Below are 21,926 nucleotides of genomic sequence, written 5' to 3'. Positions count from 1 at the left end.
GCCAGATTCAACGAGAGCATGTTGGCGAGAGTGCCAGGGAGAGGGGTCGATTCATCATATTTTTTGGTCATGCCCTCAATGAAAAAATTTATGAAACAAATATTTAAACTCTTAACTACTTTTTCGCAATATGCAATCCACCCACACCCAAAAGTAGCTCTACTTCATTTATTCCCACAGACCACCTCCCCTTCAGATGTATAATCTACCAAACGACTGGTGTACCACCGCAGTTCCCCACAGTCTACTCCAACTACCAATTTGAAACATCAGACTGTCCCTTTAACTTACTATCCAAGTCACCTACTATGAACAAGTTGGCCCCTTGGGCAAGTTATAAATGATCTCTGAGCGAGGCATAGGTCCTGTAGGAAATGTCGAGGCCTATTTCTGTGCTCTCTCAGATTGGATAGCTTTCCCAATAGTATACGGTAGAGACTTGATTATGCTTATGACTGCACTAGATGTCTTAATATTTTTGAATCGGATATGTACCATCCCTGTAACCCCATTACTATACACCCCCCCCCCCCCTTTTCCTTTTTTCTGTATCCTTTCCCATTTTCACTCATAACCATTAAAAATCAATCAAAATCAAAAGTTGAAAAAATAAATAAATAAAGCAGCCAGTATTTTCCCTGCACGGAAACAAAATAACTCACCCAATTTAATTCTCTCTGCACAAGTTACATCTGCCCCACCTGCAGTGCACATGGTTTTGTCCATTTGAGAATGAATTTGCCTTTGCAAGTGAACCAGAAGAATGGCCTCTGTCTCCTTAAGAACAAAGGGCGCTGTGTGAGTAAAAATGGAAACTAGGATGTAATTGGCTGCAGTTAATATAGAAGTGTCTTTGGGCCTGATTCTGTAGTGGCCTAACAAGTGTGGAATCTTAAATTGGCAATTTCTGTACTTACACACATAATGTTGTGTGAGTCCTAAAACTGCAATCGCATTCCGGGAAATGCAACCATGGTCCAAGTGCCTGTGTGGGGGTGGTGATGCGGCATTGGGAGGTGCACTCCTGACAACGGAGGAGTGTCCGCAGGTTGCGGCCACTGCATGATGTCAAAAACAACCACTGCCACCCAAAACATAGATTGCGCAGACAGGAGGCTACACTAAAGATGCCAGTGCTTCACCGTAACCACATAAGCAAGTCCTGGATACAGTAATTGTTATACAAGTGGCCTAAGTTTAGATTTGAGATTATTTCCTTTCACAAAAGGCATGGAACTCTGTGGCAGCAGAAATGCATTTAACGGCATAGATTTGTCTGCTGTGGAATGTATGCAATATAAATATTTTATGAGGCTGATCAGTGCAGGTAGGAAAGATAGACACATTAAAAAATATATTTAAAATGACCTTTTATGCATTTTTATTAACCTTATCAGCATTTTATGCTTGAGGTGGCCTGCCTTTATGTATAGTTTAGTGCTTATTACATTTTATTTTAGTATCGCTAAGAGTTCTGGGCAGAAGAGAGCGTTGGAGACTCTCCCTGTTCTGCAAACAGTGATACCCCTTTCAGAGATACGGCAAAATCCCGGGATCTTTCACGTGCACGCGCACAATCCTGGGACTAGCGTATGTGTGAAAAGCTCGACCTGGGATTTTAGTCCTCTAAAATCCCGGGTCCTGCGCACCTGCAATGGACCCTGGATTTTTGAAGACCTGGGTTTGAACCGGGTCTAAAATCCCGGGTAGTACTGTATGTCTGAAAGGGTATTATTTAGCCTTCCACTAAGACCCTTCTTAGCATGTTTCAGTTTTCATTTTAGAAACAAATTGTTCAGTATACCATTAAAGAAACCATTTATAAGATACGTAAGGATGAACATGCCATTATGTAACTTTGTGACATGAAAACACCATTTTTCCTATCCTGACCCACCTCAGGGTTTGCAAAGTTTGATACAATAAAAATGGAAGACCACAAAGCAAAATTAGATTGTTTTCCGAGTAAACACAGAATTAAAGCACTTGAGTATGGATGCTGACATAGGGCTTAAATCTACATAGTACAGATGGATCGTTGCTCATCTAGTGGGGGTCTGGCGGTCAGATCGCCAACCGCCAGCCCCTGGAAGGGGACACACGCACATGAGATGCGTGCACGTCCCCTTCCAACGGAGCTCCCCGCCGGTCCCTGCCGCCGGTCCCCACCAAGCGCCCCCTACCTGCTTGAACCCCCTCTGAAGCAGAGATGGGCAGGGTTTGCGTCCACCGCGTCCCGGTCAGATGGAGCACCATCTCGCCAGCAGGGGCATTCTGGCGAGCCCCGGTGCTGGCTGAAAGAGGCTTCATCTGTATATGAATGAATACAATGTTTTTTGTACTACTCGGAAAAGAAAACACATAAAGTACATCTGACCCATTCTAAGAATGTGCAAAGTGGTCCTGGTCATTCATGGTGCCTTCAAGCCACAGCTGACATTTGGGGGGGGGGGGGGGGGTGTTTGATGTGCTCCATATTTTCTTATTGCCCCCTGTTTTGAAGTGTCTGCTCTTGAAGCAAGTTTCTCAAATTCGAGAACAACCCAAATAACCTTCACACACATTCCTAATTACATCATCTATGTAGAGTCCACTCATCCTAACATTTTTTTCTGTTTCTTCACTTTCACATTGACCTAAACCCTGGAATCCATTTTTGTGTGACCATATCATACAACCCACCAAGACACTTTGCTATGTGGCTGGATCATTATGCAAAAGGTGGCACCGATCGTTGTGTACCAATGCCTATTTCCCTATAGATGTTAAGCTTGTGAGTAGGAACTTTCTACCACATGTTTGTCTGCTGTTATAACCTTTGTTTCCAATTATAAAGTGAAATGGAATATACTGCACAATATAAATACCTGTTAATAAAAACTGAGCAATATTACTGAGACATCTTAATGTCATAATGAAAAGGTGAAGCCTGTCTGGGAATCACATCAATACAGTATGTTATATGGGGATATGGCATTCTCCTCATTGATTAATACTCCAGATCTACAGTAGATCTCATTCTCATCAGTAATGTTCAGAATTTTGAACTCGTACATTTGTTATAGTCAACATAGTACCTTATGTCAACTGAGTCCATGATATGGATTTATGGAGAAATTTTGAGGGTCAAGAATGTAGAAAATATATTTTTCACTAAAGGGTTAACCCAACTATGATTTTCTACCACTGATTACATTATATTAGAGCTGCATATTGTGATTCCATTCCAGACTGAGGGCCAGATGTAGCAAGCTTCAAAAATTATAAAATGGAGAGTGATAAACTGCCAGCAAATCAGCTCCTACCTGCCATGTTACAGGTAGGAACTAATTGGTTGGTGGGTTATCACTCTCTATGTTATCACTTTTCTAGGCTTAGTACAGCTCGCCCTGACTCTGAACAAACACTGTGATCACTAATAGCATTTATATTACATTTTGTTTCACTTAAATACAGAACCAAGTTTAATTTTCTTTGTTTTCTTTTTTTTAGCAAAGCATCGTGTTTTCCATTTACAGTATTTTACATGATGTGCACCCAATTTTTTTGACAATCTATATTACGGTCTGTCTTAAAATTAGAGCGGGCCCCTGGGAAAAATAATTTGGAGACCCCCCAACCACACACCTATGTGCAGCAGCAGCGTCTCCAGGAAGCAGTAGTCTGGGCAGTGGCGGATGGGAGCTTGTAGCACTATTTGCCGGGAGGGAAGTACTGCTGATTTTGAAAAGACCAGTCAGATGCTGATTGGCCGGACGCTAAGCCAATCAGTGTCCGTCCAGTCTTTTCAAAATCTTCAGCGCTTCCTGCCCAGCAAATAGCGCTATGAGCTCCCAGCCACTGCTGCCCAGATGCCACTGCTCGAACCCCGCAGTAAGGTTCCGGCAGCAGCATCACGGCAGCAGGGATCCTGACAGTGAAGGTTGGGAACTTGCGCTGAACGAAGCCCACTGCTCCCGGAGTGCAGACTTCTTCACCTCCAGATGCTGGAGGCCATTTAAAATATGTTGCCGACTTGTAAGCCAATTGGGGCTAGCGGCCCAGCAGCAAATCAGAGCAGCTGCTGGTATGCAAGCTCTGATTGGCTCACCAGCTGGTGCTGCGTTGAATTGGCCGCCAGCATCAAGAGGTGAGTAACCCTGTGCTACAGGAGGAGTAGTGCGGATGCGGTGGACAGAATGAGTAGCTTGGGGCCTTCCCTCTCTGCCAGGCCCAAGACAACGGTACCCACAGCACCCCCTGATGGTGGCCCTGCATGTTATAACAGTAAAACTAGTCTTTAACTTGCACTTATAGAGCTGAATAGAAGAAGCATATTTTTCCCTTTTCTGATCTATTGGTCTTTTGTACAGAATTAACCAACATGCTGTGTTCTCATGTGTAACATCATTCATTTTGAAAGGATGTAATTTTGGGTTGTCTGATTAACACCCTCTCTTGTAAATGACAATATCTGCTTTTTATAGATACCTTCAACAAATCTTAGTAAAGGGAGGTACCATACAGATTTGTATTTGATCATACTTTGACCTCAACATCAATGTCCTGTACATATGTCCTATGCAGTAGCAGATCCAGTGGTGGTGCTGCAGCACAGTTCAAAATTCAAAAATAAGGGACTAACAACTGCCAGTGAGTCAGTTTGAAATGGCAGTTGGTGACAGTTGGCAAGGCTCCCCTTTTTGCATTTTGAACTGTGCTGTAGCTCCTCCTCTGGAGCCTCCACTGATCAAACAATAGCACCATTTAGAAAGGAGGGGACAGGGGTGTGTCGGGAATACCCATTTTCGTTGTGTAGTTTCCATAGAAACCAAGCAATTACCCAATCTCAAACAAATGACTGACCCCTAGAGGAGGGTGTGGGTCCCTCATGCAGTGCAGCCTACTAGGGATATCCATTGTACACCTGTGGGCCAGTCCAACACTGCCAACATATGAAGATTTCCTTTCTCAAACTTCTAAAGAGGACAAGCAGAAGTATTCCCCATGGGAATTAAATTCTTTTACATTCTAAAAATAAATCTTAGCAAACCTTTCACTGATCCACATTAGATTATTTAGTAAATTAATTTTGTTCTGGTGCTAGAATTTAAAAAAGTGTTTGGCAGCGATGGTGAGGGGAGGTAAGACTTAGGGCGAGATGTACTAAGCCTTCAAAAAAGTGATAAAATGGAGAGTGATAAACCAGCAATCCACCAGCTCCTACCTGTCATTTTTCAAACACAGCAGGTAGCAGTTAGGAGCTGATTGGCTGGTGGATTATCACTCTCTATTTTATCACTTTTCAAGCTTAATACATCTGGCCCTTAGGCTGTGTGTGTGTGTGTGTGTGTGTGTGTGTGTCTATGTTTGGGGGAGGGGGGTTAGGGATAGGGTTTAAATTCTAACTTGGATCCATCGGGATTTTGATTGTCTGAATCCTATTGATGGTATTCTATCAGAGTCCTGTACATATGAATATTCTACTCCTAATGAGATAGGAAGCCCACAAATCGCAGAGTCAAATAAACTACAAGTACGTTAAGCACTAACTTCCAACTGTTAAAAACTAACCCAGAATGAATTGGATAGAATGGGGTCTGGCAATAAATAATAAATATTATTATTTATTGTAAATTAGGTGTTCTTATTAAGTAATTTAGTTTAAGAAAAATAATACAGCGCTTGGGTTTGACTGAATTAATGGACCATACCAATTTAAAATACTAAATGTATATTTAATGAATAAAATGAATGTACAATAATATAAATAAAAAGAGAATTCTCACAAATGAATCAATGTACTGAATAAAGATATAAGATAATATTGAGTGCCAGCTAGCATGGATGTTCCATGGAGAGAGAGTTATAGTTTTTTCCATCTGACCAATGAGTTTATAATTACCAGAGGAATTGATTGGTGTGTCCTAGTTGGAGATAGGATATAAAGTCCCGTTGAAAACCCAGTGGAGGATCCAATAACACTTGAAAAAACGTGTTTGGTGCAGGTTCTGTGGTATATGAATACCTGGCTTGTTGCTGCAAAGATAGTTAAGTGGTTGGATCCAGTGATGGAGAATAAACTAGTCCAGATGAAATCTGGTTCTTTTCTCAGAGGTGCAAAATGGAGGGATGATGATAGTAACTCCTCTCAGTGTAGGCTGGAACAGAATTGGAGGGCTCAACGCGTTTTGGCATGTGAACACGCTGAAAGCATATATATATCGTAGAGCAGGTCCGGCACTCCAATTAGTACAATTGCTGGGGCGGGTGCCCGCTCGCTTACCGCATATACTCCACAAAAAAGAGGAGGAAGTGCTGCTCTTTTTTGTGGAGTATATATATATATATATATATATATATATATATATATATATATATAGCGTGTGTCGGACCGGCACTCCCACAATCAAAGCATCGATGCTGCGTGCCTTTGCAAGGATACGATACAAGGCAAGGTTCCCCACGGAGAACAAGCACGTCACTGCAGCAATTTCTTATGAAGAAAGATGTTTATTGAGCCTCGACGGGCCGTTTCGGGGTACAACCCCTTCCTCAAGAGACTTCAAACAGGTACAATCATCACCACAGTGTTACACATTTAAATACCCTCACCTTGCCGCCAAAACACCTTCAGTCACGCCAGACACGCCTCCTGCTGCACGCCAGTCGGCTCTGGCGCATGACAACAGCATCATTGCCTCACACACAATGATCCGTTGCCATAGCAACCAGACGCCGATCGGCGACCCGAACATATCCTACAGGTGCGAGCGCCCGCCACTCTCATCTAGCGGGAACTCCCTACCTGCGGGACCGATCAGGCTTGCAGTGAACTGCGAGTCCACGCTGACACACTCACCGATCACCTCCCTGATTAGTGCCGGCACCCAGAGCGGCTCGCGGCGTCTCTCACAAGCCGCTGCCACTCTGATGGTAACCTAGCAACCAACCAAGCTGCCGCGACGTCACACAGGAAGCACACGCCCACGGCTCACACCACGCCAGCGCTGCTCCCATGGTAACGCTCAGCTGAGGCAATCATGAGTGTAGATGTTACAAACAGGTTATGGACAAATATACAGCATTTCTATGGACCTTATAAAAAAATCACATAACTCAAGGCAAAAAACCTAAGTGGGCGATCATTTATCTTATGTGGCCGAACTGTCTCCCACACAGCTCGAATCACACAGACAAATGGCCGCACACATCAGCTGCGCTGTCATCCTGGGTGCTCACACCAACCCAGGTCGACAGCACAGCTGTCGACATACCATCTGCTGTAAACAATATAGACACCCTTAATAACTTAGACATCACCAGCAACAATACAATCAAATATAGAAAGAAACATTACAAAAATCATACACAAAAGAATATATATAAAAAATAATGACAAAACATAAAGAATCCAGTATGGGTATAGGCAGGGATCGACATCCATCACATATTATATGAACCCAAGAAATCGCCTAATATGAACATCAATATTTCAAAACACAGCAGTTATATAAAGAGAACCTAAGCATTCATATAAATGAACTCCATACCAGCCGCTCATTAAGGCCATGGGGTGCAACTGTATTTAATGTAAAAATCCACTTAGCTTCAAGTCTAAGTAACTTTTTATACCGATCTCCACCCCTAATTGAGTCAGGGACATGATCTATGATTTGGTATTTTAAAGAATCTAAGGAATGGCCCTTTTCTCTAAAATGCATCGCCACTGGTTGCTCTACCGTTTTGCTTGTTATTTTACCACCAATGGAGGCCCTTATGGCTGAGCGATGCATCGCCATCCTTTCCTTGAACTTGAAAGTTCAAGGAAAGGATGGCGATGCATCGCTCAGCCATAAGGGCCTCCATTGGTGGTAAAATAACAAGCAAAACGGTAGAGCAACCAGTGGCGATGCATTTTAGAGAAAAGGGCCATTCCTTAGATTCTTTAAAATACCAAATCATAGATCATGTCCCTGACTCAATTAGGGGTGGAGATCGGTATAAAAAGTTACTTAGACTTGAAGCTAAGTGGATTTTTACATTAAATACAGTTGCACCCCATGGCCTTAATGAGCGGCTGGTATGGAGTTCATTTATATGAATGCTTAGGTTCTCTTTATATAACTGCTGTGTTTTGAAATATTGATGTTCATATTAGGCGATTTCTTGGGTTCATATAATATGTGATGGATGTCGATCCCTGCCTATACCCATACTGGATTCTTTATGTTTTGTCATTATTTTTTATATATATTCTTTTGTGTATGATTTTTGTAATGTTTCTTTCTATATTTGATTGTATTGTTGCTGGTGATGTCTAAGTTATTAAGGGTGTCTATATTGTTTACAGCAGATGGTATGTCGACAGCTGTGCTGTCGACCTGGGTTGGTGTGAGCACCCAGGATGACAGCGCAGCTGATGTGTGCGGCCATTTGTCTGTGTGATTCGAGCTGTGTGGGAGACAGTTCGGCCACATAAGATAAATGATCGCCCACTTAGGTTTTTTGCCTTGAGTTATGTGATTTTTTTATAAGGTCCATAGAAATGCTGTATATTTGTCCATAACCTGTTTGTAACATCTACACTCATGATTGCCTCAGCTGAGCGTTACCATGGGAGCAGCGCTGGCGTGGTGTGAGCCGTGGGCGTGTGCTTCCTGTGTGACGTCGCGGCAGCTTGGTTGGTTGCTAGGTTACCATCAGAGTGGCAGCGGCTTGTGAGAGACGCCGCGAGCCACTCTGGGTGCCGGCACTAATCAGGGAGGTGATCGGTGAGTGTGTCAGCGTGGACTCGCAGTTCACTGCAAGCCTGATCGGTCCCGCAGGTAGGGAGTTCCCGCTAGATGAGAGTGGCGGGCGCTCGCACCTGTAGGATATGTTCGGGTCGCCGATCGGCGTCTGGTTGCTATGGCAACGGATCATTGTGTGTGAGGCAATGATGCTGTTGTCATGCGCCAGAGCCGACTGGCGTGCAGCAGGAGGCGTGTCTGGCGTGACTGAAGGTGTTTTGGCGGCAAGGTGAGGGTATTTAAATGTGTAACACTGTGGTGATGATTGTACCTGTTTGAAGTCTCTTGAGGAAGGGGTTGTACCCCGAAACGGCCCGTCGAGGCTCAATAAACATCTTTCTTCATAAGAAATTGCTGCAGTGACGTGCTTGTTCTCCGTGGGGAACCTTGCCTTGTATATATATATATATATATATATATATAGACAGCACTTACCTATCCTGGGAACCAGGTTAGGAAATAGACCAGCACTCACGTAGTTTGAGTTGAAGAAAAAAAGGTGTATTTTCAAAACATTATACAAAGTGTAGTGCAGCAAGACTGACCCAACAGCCGTTTCAACTGGATGCCTTCCAGTTTTCGTCAGGGCAAGGCATCCAGTTGAAACGGCTGTTGGGTCAGCCTTGCTGCACTACACTTTGTATAATGTTTTGAAAATACACCTTTTTTCTTCAACTCAAACTACGTGAGTGCTGGTCTGTTTCCTAACCTGGTTCCCAGGATAGGTAAGTGCTGTCTATCATTATCCCTCTTGGACCCTGCACCGCATCATTCCTTAAACATCTGAGTGCCGTTTTGCTTCTCTCTCTCTCTCTCTATATATATATATATATATATATATATATATCTCCATGGAAGAAGGAGGCGGCCCTCACAGACTTAAAGGTGCAAAAAAGTTGTAATGAATTAACAAAAGGTCACATCAGTTGCCCGACGTTTCGGGCCTCGAAACGTCGGGAAACTAATGTGACCTTTTGTTATTTAAATACAACTTTTTTGCACCTTTAACTCCGTGAGTGCCGCCTCCTTCTTCCATGGATATCTACAATAACTTTCTGGAAGGCACCACGGCACTTTGACCTAGCAAGTACGAGTGCTGACCTTTTCCTCTCTCTCTATATATATATATATATATATATATATATATATATATATATATATATATATATATATATATATAGAGAGAGAGAGAGAGAGAGAGAGAGAGAGAGAGAGAGAGAGAGAGAGAGAGAGAGAGAGAGAGAGAGAGAGCTTGTATCAATCACTGGATAGGCAGGTTACCATTCCATAGACAGACTGGGCCAGCACACCCTTGCAAATAGTATGCAACAAATAATTCCTTTAATGAGACATATGACAAGATTCAAATACTCATCGTAGTGGCAGTAGCTGAAGATAGCAAACACTTCAAATCCACAGCATTGCCCTGACGGGCCATTTCGGTATTCATCAACCTTTCTCAAAGGGCATCAACCTGATACTGAATCTAGGTAACCTATAAGTAATGCAATCTCACCTGAATAACAACATTAATCAGTACAGACACCGGAGTCCTCCCCCCGCCATCCCACTCACACAGCAGCCTGTTATCGGCGTCCCGGAAGTTTCCTCCTCAGGCGGAACCAATATTCAGCCGCCGTGTGCACAGGGAGTACAGAGAGGTTCCCCGGTGCCGGAAGTGCGTCATGCGTTGCCATGACAGCGCGGCTTGTAATATAAACAATCGGCGCAATAGTAAATGCCATTCTGATCGCACATAACTCAAACATTTCTGATATGCACATGGAGTTGTAGCTAGCGCTACTATTATGCTCCTATGGCTAAATCAATGGCATTACTATACCACAATGTCACGGCTATCATGACACACACTTATACAAAAAATAACACAATACAAGACAAACAAGAAAATGAAATAAAGGTAAAGCAACTGAAATACAAGTCATCAAACATCACACACACATATATGAATATACTAGGTCATAGGTGGACAATGATCGACAGTTGGGTCCAAACTACAGAAATACAGCAAGATTAAGCTCCTCATTCAATCCTAATGGTGCCATAGACTGTAATGTATAGGTCCAATAACTTTCTCTTTGTAACAGTAGAGTATGCCTGTCCCCACCACGTCTCAATGGGGGAATATAGTCAAATGGCAAGAAACGAAAGTCTTTTATACAGTGCCCCATCTGGGCAAGTGTCTTGCAACAGGAGGTGTGCTGCTATCCAGTTTAATCATGGCTTTATTGATCGATGACCTATGCATTTTAATGCATCCTGATAGTTTTCCCCACATAGATTTTTTTACATGGGCATTGTAGGATGTACACAGTGTATTTGGTAGTGCAATCCATCCTGTGCTTCAAATGGTACCTTTGGCCTGTTAAGGGATGCTGCCAGCTACTGCCACTGAGTATGAATTTACAGTTGACACATCCTGTACATTTATTTGCTCCTGTGCCAGTGTTCAGCCATGTGCTCTTCACCACTGGTTTAAGTCCCACATCCGTGGTGACCACCTTTTGCTGGATATTTGAACTTCTCTTGTAGCAGAACATAGGAGCAGATTGGCAATGCTTGCCAATGACAGGATCAGTCCTCAGTATGTGCCAATGTCTCATAATGGCCCCCTTCAACAAACCTGAATTGATAGAATATGTATTGGGGAATAACAATTTTGTCTATTGGGTATTTTTTACTCGCGGTAATAGCAACTCTTCCCTTTTAAGCACCAGGCACCTTTCTTTTGCCAATTTGTATATATACAGAGCGACAGGAAGTACATATATTTATAAAGCAAAATGAAACGTGTACTGAGCCAGCAGATAGAATCCCTTTGACCGCCAACACCTTGGAACACACATGTTCATTTTTCCACCTCATTAGGACACTTTTAAAAGATCCTCTTAAGGTTTTTATTGCAGAAAATCCTGACTTCAGAAGGTTTACTAGACAAATGATCATTATCCAAAGGAAGATTTTAGGCAATGCTATTTCAGGCTGCGTAAGTGTTACATGATTTAATTTTAGCTGTTGCATTGAGGGTCACTAGGTTTCAGAACATCCTCCTTTATGAGAATTGAGTGAGTTATTATCTGAGAGAGAAGGTCATGGTTCATTGACTACAGACAATTTCATTCAAACTGCAGTTGAAATAGAGCATGATATGTCTTATGCTTAATTTAAAAATATGTAGTGATCGGATAAGTTTGACGTTGTGCATTATGTGGATTAATCCTGAAATGTGAAATTTTATTGAACACAAAACAGTTTTATATGTTTTCTTATAGAATGCATAAGAAAGTTACGAGCCGGGGAAGAAACGGGTAATGCATTTCCAGCATGTTACTGAACGATCTGTTCATTAACATAATGGCATTTTGATTATGCTAGCCATTTTATTTCAACTTTCTTCATTTTTTTTTCTGTTTCTCCAAAAAGCAAAAACAACGCTATTAAAAATTAAATCCACATCATTTTTCAAAAATGTTGCCTCTTAATCTGTCTGCCATTGACAATACAAAAGTCACATTATATAATGGAAAAATACATTTATCAAATAATGAGCGTGTAAAAGTAATCATAAAGAAATATTTAAACTTTTTTGTGATTTAACAAAATGGACAGAGCTATAGATTTGAAAGATCTTTGTCAAAATAACATTTTTTGTGTTTTTATCCCGATATATATCCTGATTTATAATTTTGGTCTGTTCTAAAAGTCTCAAATTTTTCCAGTACAATCTCTGATTTTGATTCACTGATTTAGTTTAAAGATCGAGTTCCAAGACAAAAGTTGAATTAAAATATTGCAAACTAAAATAAATGTTTCTTATTCAAGCTAAAATTACTTACATTTTATAGTACTTTTTTTAAATGAATCACCAAACATTACTGTTAGCTTTTCATCTTCAAGGTTAATATCAAATTCAAAAGTTTAATTTGGAAGTTTGAGTTCTCTGTGTATATGAGAAGCTGGTAAAAATACTATACAATATGTTGTTTTTGTTGATTGTATCTTTTGGTGCCCATACACCATCAATGTATTGGGGCAATTCCACGATGCAGTAATGGTCGTGCCGGGGGGATCGGGTATATTAAACGTGTAAAAATCCCAGGATCATGGGGCGTGGCCTGGAGTAGCTGGTGGCCGGACGTGTTTGCTAGCTCTCCCCCAGAAACCCTTATAAATATATCCTGTTTAAGGCACAGTTCGGAATATAAAACTGGACAGGACTCTGGGGTAATCACTCCTGCAGCCCCTAGTCTATCCTGGCAACTTCTATTATGGACATGCACATACTTACAGCTCCTGAAGATCGGGCGTGACCTGAGGCCTATAGTCCGGACTGCTGATGCGGTGATCCTGTCTCTGCGGGCTGCGGCGCTCCAGTGTGTCCGGCGGCAGCTCTCCTCTCCGGTCTTCATCATCCTGGTGCCTGGCGGTGATCCAACAGGTTCCGAATTGATCCCCCATCAGCTGGTGGCGGGTGACGCAGTTGGTTTGCTCTGGGAGGCTGAGTGGGGTTGAGGCCATTTTGTGATGCCCTCACTTCTACACCTCGGCCTGTTGAGGACGGCTTGCCGATGGTTCATCTCCTGTATCCTATCCAGTTGTAGTCCAGTGTGGCTGTGTTCATCTGTGCTTCTGCTGCCAGTCTCCCCTGTATGCTTGGCGGTGTGCTAGCCGCTGACAGTTCCGATTAAGGACTCTGTAGCAGCAGTTAAACTGTCCTCCTTCACATATGATTGCAACTATAACTGTTTGATCTACAAGTTTGGAAACATCTGTCCAACGCATCCTGCGGGCTATATATGCTTCCACTGACCTATATTATATGTGTGGGATGTTTTTTTTTATTGTTTGTTATGCAAACTTAATAAAAACTATTGAATTGAATAAAAAAAAAAAATAATCCAAGCATCATGGAATCAGGACTTTTTAACATACTTAATATCCATAATCCCTGCTGCCGGTGATTGGCACATCCAGTTGGTAGAATGACAGTGCCAGCAAATTGGGGGATTGGATTATTGCACACGCAGGTGTTTGGGCCCCTTCACTCTAAACCTGAATCAGAGAATCGGTATATTTCCCATTACTTCTAATTAAATCAGCAACATGATACAAACAGAGACACGTTGAAAAAAAGTCAGAATCAGCCCCAGTTCATTCAGTTATCCATAAAGTCATTAAAACTCTTCAACAATTATAAACTCTAAAACAATCAACTATTATTATTATTATTTATTTCCAAAGCGCTGACAAATTGCACATTTATTTCTTTACAGTTTTTTTTATAGCGCAGCAATTCTGTTGCGCTTAACAATAGCCGACAGTGATAGAACAAACTGGATAAAAACAGACAGCCATGAAGGCAGTAGGGCCCTGCTGCAAGCTTACAATCTATAGGACACATTTCCATATACTTTAAATAATCTTGTATCAAACAAAATATGTGGAGTGACATGAAAGAGAAAATAACAATGGCCTTGCCTAATTCAGTTGACAGTCTAAAACTGGGTACTCATTAGACAATTATTTTTAAATGAAATGCAGGATTACGATATACTCTAGTTAACAATGTTTTTGTTTTCATGCATGTTGTCTAGTGTATATCCACTATTTTGTTTTGCCTTGTATATGATTGGTGCTTTAAAAAAATGCCCAAGATTGGCCGCTATCCTGCCCCTCCACAATCTCTGACTATCGCGGTATCGCACCACTCACCACGAAAGTTGCATATGGCAACTAACGTGCCAACGATAAGCATATCTACATCTGTGTATATATATATTATATCTGAATATTTAATTCCTCAACACAGTAATAATCAAAAATATTCACATTGTTCCTTTAATTAGTTGGGATGTTTATACTTTAAGTTAACATATACATGTTTCATATAATATCTAACATCAAGGAGAATTAATTTGCTGTCATGTTTTTATTTTGAAAGTTCATTCCATCAAATACAATAGCAATTGTTTATGTCATGTTTTATTTCCCAAAATAAGATAACAAGTTCACCGCCGTGTCCTCTCAGTAGTGAGAAAATTGATACACTAAAAGAAGTTGACATAGAGGATGAGTCTTCTTCTGCCACCATAGCCATCTAGCTTCTAATCTCACTTTTTAATTAATTATCTGTCAGATTCACTAAATCCTCTCTAACTGACTACATACAATCTCAGCAAATTGGCCCCAAAATAAGACTCCAGCTTGGAATGAACTTCATCTTGACCCTGCTATTCCCATTATTGATTTTCCAGTCTTTTAGTCTTTCACGGTAGAGAAGAAATAAACTCTTTGAATTGAAATAAAGTCAATTATATACACTTTTTAGGAAGACAGTGATGGCAGAGCATGTGTCTTAGATAAAGGTTACCTGCATGCCATTTAGTTATGCATCACAATGTTCAACGTCTTTGGTCTTTGAAGCTGACGAATTACCAGTCACTTCAAAATCGTCACCGCTCATATCTGCAACTTGGATTTATCTGAAGACTTCTCTCCCATTTTTAATTAGTTTGTCTAATTCATTTACTGCTATTAAATAATGCAGACACCAAAACCAATTTTCTTGTACTTTTTTTTCAGATAAACATATGAATAAGAACTTAAAATGCTACTTGTTTAAAATGCATTATACCATGCAGCCGTTTATATACTGAAAATATTGTTGAGTATATAGGGGGAAATTCAATTATCCAGGACAGATTATCACAGGTGAATGGAACCCCCATAGCTATTCAATTAGTCCTGAAGCCTTTTTTCAGAAGCTTTATTATATTTACCCTTATAAGTTATTACCTGTTAACTGTTACGCTGGATACAAGGGACATAAGGTGGCGCTAGCCTCCTGCTAACTAAGGCTTCACCTCTAGCAGCTACCATTCCTGGCTGAATTAGGTCCACTCAGTACTCAGATGCCCCCAGGTTTTAAGATGGACACAGCTGCTATGGGAGGCTGGTTAAGGCATGAAAGGTACTGGAGCAGACAGGGACACAGGACGAAGTAACAGACAGACAAGAAGTGAGAAAAGACGGTAACTGTTAGGTTTTGGGGGTGAACCCGCAGCCGGGACTGCTGTTTAGGACAGCCACGGCGGAACCCTATACTAACTCTGTTGACCCCCCAAGTTGGGTGACCGGTTCTTGCAGGAACTAGACTTTGCCTGTAGCCACCAATTTTGAAAGGGCGAGTTATGCCCGCGCTAGCTCCGGTGCAGCCAGGGGTTATGTAAGGACAAAGAATCGGGGACTCCCTCAGGGTACGGCCAAAAGGGCAAACTAGCTACGGAGGCAACTTGCCGGAAACTAAATACGCAACTAATAAACACCACACCAAAAAGCACACAACGAACAATACGCACGGAACAAAGAACACAGAATAAGGAGCCGGAAGCGGCACACCGGCAAAAGCAAGCAAGGATTCAGCGTACTACTGAAAAGACACCCTTGCACACCTGGCAGAGAGTGTAAACCTAAAGATGTGCTCTGGAGAGCCACAAGTAACAAGTGATAAAGCAAGCCCTTAGCAGGGGTACTCACAGGACCGGGAACAGCTTAGCAAGACTGGAACAACACAGGGAAGCACCGGCCTGGAACAGACAGGCACTGGAGAAAGGAGGCAGGTGGCTTGCTCAGTAACTGAAGCTATCACCGGTGGGGCTGTAATGGGCTGGCTTCCTTAAATGGGATACTGAGACCAATCCCTATGGAAGGCCAGCCCAGCTCTATTAAGCTCAGCTGCGGCCCGGACACTTGAGATCCACCTGCTGCCTGGCCCTATCTATGCACCTTCTGCATCGCACGTGGCTCTCACAGTCAGACAAGCAATGGAATCCACTAGCGCACGAGATGCTAATAATGACACAGATGGTACAGGTCAAACAAGAATACACCAGGACATAAACAGAAGCATTACAGGAGTGAGTAACAAGCAAGGTAAAAATAGGACACACAGCTGGAGTTAGGTTACTAAATGTAGCAAACACTAGGAACTCAGGACTCAGCAGTGGTATACAGGAACATGCATAAGAGTACATGCATTAGAGAAGAAAAAAGTTTTCAGAGTTAAGCAGGAATCAGTAGTTATCAGGGTTAGTCAGGATTGCTCAGAGCATAACCAGCAATGAGTCTAGGGTAGGCTGTGTAATATCGGGAGCAATACTCAATTAGGATGGCCAGGAAAGGACAAGCCTCCTGATGGACAGATACACCACAGCTGGGCAGATATACCCAAGGTAATGAGCTAATTATGTAGCAGCTGAGACTGCACACACAAAAAATACAGGAGTCAGACTGCTATAGTGTAATTACACAGACCAGCCTCAGGTAGCTGGTAACATTTTTTAATTGCTGTTGGACTTATTGAGGACATTGGATTCTACATACCCCATGGGTTCCTATATCATCCCTGGAATTGTGTCCAGAAAATTGTAAAAATAATTCTACTGGAATACCACTACCTGCCCATTTTAGATTATAATATTGCATACTAGAGAGGACACCTCCATCTTTGAGGACTGCTAACATCCTCCAGCGGTACAGACAGAGCCGGCCTTAGGCATAGGCAAATTAGGCAATTGCCTAGGGCATTTGGAATGCCCAAGGGCATCAGCAGCTTCTGCTGATTAAAATGATATGCAGCATGCCTATATTCTGTGTGTGAGTGAGGCTGTATCTGCACATGAAATAGTGTATTCATGGAAATCACTGTAACATAGTTCCGTATGCAGGTACAGCCACAGTCGCACACAGAATATAGGCATGCCGCTGGTCATATCAATGCAAATAAGATGAATTTTCAGCAAAAAAAGGCACCCAAACTTAGCAGAACTGTCCAGAAGCTGCATGGCCTATTGAGGTAAGATGTAGTAGGAAACATCTGTATCCAAGCAGAGGCAGAGGTCACAGTGTTAGCGGCTGTGCGAGTGCTGTCTGCGGGTGGGTTGGTTGTGCAATAGTGTTCGGCATATGTGTAAGGGGCATTATGTGTGTCATGTATAAACGCATTATTAATGTGCGACATATGTGTAACAGGCATTATGTGTGTCATGTGTTTGAGGGCATCAATAATGTGCAGCATATGTGTAAGGGGCATTATGCGTGTCGTGTATAAACGCATTATTAATGTGCGACATATGTGTAAGGGGCATTATGTGTATGAAGGGCATTAATAAAGGTTGGCATAATGTGTAAGGGGCATTATGGTTATAAGGACATTTAATAATGTGTGTCATGTGTGAGGGGCATTACTGTGTGGTATTATCAGGGGTGCCGAGAGAAAGGGGTAGGGGGTACAAATTACCCAGTCCAAAGTCTGATGGAAGGGCCCAGTGGGGGCCCCGGGCCCTCTCCCCTTAAGTGACAGCAGCAGCTGCAGCTCTTCTCCTCTGCCCAGCACACACTGCTTTGTGCTGGGTTGCTGTGTGGCCATGGAGGTGCTTAAAATACAATATTTTCTCAGGATTTTTTTCTAAGGGTATAATGTGAATAATGTGAGGAGTAATGTACATAAGGTAAAGTGGTACTACAATGTGTGATGTAACATGAATAAGAGACACCATCACATGATATAATGTGAATAAAGTTGCACTACTGTGTGGCATAATTTGAATTGGGGGTACTATTGTGTGGCCATGCCCCTTCCCAGCCAGAACACACCCCTGTTTGGGCTGCGCACCGAATGTGTGCACTGTTTCTATTTAAAATATTGCGGACAGGGGCACCAAAATGATGACTGCTATGATGAGGGTTGATGGTGCTGGGAAAGGGGAGCAGGGTCAGAGGCGGAACTAGTGGCGATGCTAGGGGGCACCAGCCAAAATCTTGCCTAGGGCGTCATTTAGGCTAGGGCCGGCTCTGGGTACAGATTGATCCTGCAAGGTATATGGACTCCCTTAATTTCCATTAAATCAAGTACGGACACAACCAGATAAGTCTTATTACAGCACATGAAACCATGGGATACTGCAATGTCTAAATATGTCTCATATGTCCTTCATCTATATTTTTTAAATTTGATATTAATTAATTAATATTTTACGGCCGAAATTGCTGTATACACTTGGGCCCTTATTCAGATCTGATCGCACTACAAGTTTGTTCTCAAAATGGGCAAAACCATATGCACTGCAGGTGGGGCAGATGTAACAAGTATAGAGAGTTAGATTTGGGTGAGTTATTTTGTTTCTGTGCAGGATAAATACTGGCTGCATTATTTTTACACAGCAATTTAGATCATACTTGCCGACTTTGGCATACTCCTTTCCGGGAGAAGCCTGGAGAGGAGTGAAAGGGGGCGGGTAGAGGCTTAGTTTTGGGGCAGGGCACGGGTGATGTCATCAAGCCCCGCCCCCATGACGAGCTGAAGCCTCAATTTGTGGGTCCATGGGTGGGGGAGGGGCTAAAAATGACACGAAATGACGCGAATTGCGTCATTTAGCCCCGCCCCCTCCCCGCGGACCCGCAAAAGTCATAGTTTTTAGACTGCGGGGAGAGGGGGAGCCGGGGCTGTAGGGAAATGCGGGAGACTTGCCCCCCTTCCCGGGGGACCGGGACCCGATTTGCGGGACCCTCCCGGCCATTCCAGGAGGGTAGGCAAGTATGATTTAGATTTCAGTTTCAACAGACCCCACACAAATCTAACTCTCTCTGCACATGTTACATCTGCCCCACCTGCAGTGCACATGGTTTTTCCCATTTTGCCCATTTTGAGAACAAATTTGTACTGCGATCAGATCTGAATAATGGCCTTGGTGTAACGAATTGCAAATATTTCTTAATGTTTGATTGTTCTGTGTATTCATTTGGGGTTAGACACCCCCTAGTGGGAGCTGCTTGACAACACACCCACTAAGGTGCCTGTTCTTTTTGACCCTTTCTTTTTCACTTTAGTAAATGGACCCCCCAAGATTTTTTTTAAAATAGAAACTATGTGCAGAAACAGGAAAACATTTCCTTTACCTCTTTGATTGCCAAGAGAATTTGTCAAAATAGGTGTGAAAATTGATCCTTTATTTTTATTAACCCTTTGAGTGCCAGCGTTGCTGTGAGAGAGCCTCAAAATCTCCTTTAAAAATGCCAGCGCCACTCACAGCGACTGTTCTTTTTTTAGGGGCAATATTTAACTGAACTTCAATAAATTGACTTGGCTGTATTTGTATTTATTTATACGAATGGAACAGTCGCTGTGAGCGGCGCAGACATTTTTAAAGGAGATTTTGAGAATCGCTCACAGCAACGTCGAAAAGGGTTAATAGATATAAAGCACTCACAATTAGCTATTTCGAAATCAGTTACTTTTCATTTGTTTTGTTTTTCTGAACCAACTGATGTATCAGATCATGTATCCCTGCTGTAGCCTTGATATATGGAAATTATTTCTTTCACAAGTGTTACCGCTTCTGTTGCCAACAAAATAAGTCTCATTTATTCCTATTTTCTCTACCGTGATCATTACACTGTGATTTCGGCAAGCAGCGGTGCATCTGTCATGTAATATACATTCTTTTATAGACGCGAGGTGATGTTTTGTGTGAAAGACTGATTCAAGGCAATGTTATTTGATACATTTTGATCAAAGTTATTAAAGAACAAAGAAAGTATTCCTAAACTTTCAAAATAATCCCCTGAAAAGATCCCTTTTTAGTCCAGTATCTATTCCCGTTGTTATTGGCAGCTCGGCACAGAACAATTTATTGCAGGACTTGACATATATCAGAGGTACTGATATCTCTTAACCTGTCAGATTGCACAGAAAAGTAGTCATGGGTCAGAGCTTCCGGAATATCTCGGCAAACCTGTCACAACCACGATGCTTAATGGCTGCAAAACTGAATTAAGCAAGGTTCAGGTGTTATCCTTTGCTAAAGCTTCCCTCTCATCCACACATATCTATTTATACAGATATATGATCTGGAACTCACAAACAGGGCAAAGAACCCTTTAGGTGACAGCAGTGGCGTTACTAGAAATTTTGCGTGCTCCTAACCCCAACCCAATTAATTTTTTACCTAAATGCTGGTTGACAGGACTTTCATGCTCATTGCTAGGGGTTATCTGCTCATTGCCAGGATGTTAATTCTCATTTTAAGGGTTTCTTTTATTTATTGGCAATGTTTATTTGCTTGTTACCAGTGGGTTACGTGCTCATTATATAAATATTTCAGTTATTCCCATCTGTCCCTGTTCCAGCTGAGCTTACCACCTATGGGGGTGACGTATCAAGCAGTAGAGAATTTGGGCCTTATTCTGGTCTGTTTGCATGGACCAGAATATTCGCAGGGGCTCCGATGATGGGCATATGCGCAGGGTCATTTCTGTGCATGTACATATGCTGGGTGCGTGCGGCCATGGTGAACAGGGTGTTTGCTGGGCGCACACACCCAAGTGTGTGGGCGTGGGGCAGCAGGCCGGGACATTTGCATATGGGAATGCCCAGCATTTCATTTGTGTAACCATGAGAATGCTGGGTGTTCTCATGAAAAATGCCCTGATGGCACGGGTGCAGGGACAGCCAACTGGCATCACCAGATGTCAGCTGCCCGCCCACTTCCTCCTGAGCATCCACGCATATTTAGATGAGTCAGCGACCATCAAATGATGTGGGACTCGCCCCCTAGGCTGCGAATTGATGTTTATGCACATGCCATGCAGGCAAATTCACCCTGCAAAGGGGGGCAGGTGTCAAAGCAAGCGGTGAGCGGGCTGAAGAGACATGCAGCGCTGCATCTCAACCAGAATAAGGTCCCTAGTCTGACCACTTAGCAAGAGACTGCAAATCACCTATATTTTAAGAAGCGATCTGAGTGATCTACGTCCACCCTCCTGTAATACCCACCCATTATTTAAAAAAAAAAAATTTGGTTAACAAAAATCTCCCAGACTAAATCGCTCAGCACAAATATCTTAAGCAGATCTCTCAGTGTGTATGAGAGATCTAGACTGTGGGAAATCTCCCACACTAAATTGCTCAGAACACATCTCTTGCTGAAATCTCCCTGTGTAAATGCCCCAGTAGAGTATACTCATTCTGCAAAATGTTTCATTTCTTTATATCATCTTAATATTTATTTTTTACCATGGCACTGTTGTAAGTAAATGTTATTTCCAAATAGCTGCTTTCTTGGTTAATTTTAGATC

This window comes from Crinia signifera, chromosome 12 (assembly GCF_055691185.1).
Source record: "Crinia signifera chromosome 12, ASM5569118v1, whole genome shotgun sequence".
Lineage (NCBI taxonomy): Eukaryota > Metazoa > Chordata > Amphibia > Anura > Myobatrachidae > Crinia > Crinia signifera.
Note: the sequence above shows the minus strand (reverse complement) of the source record.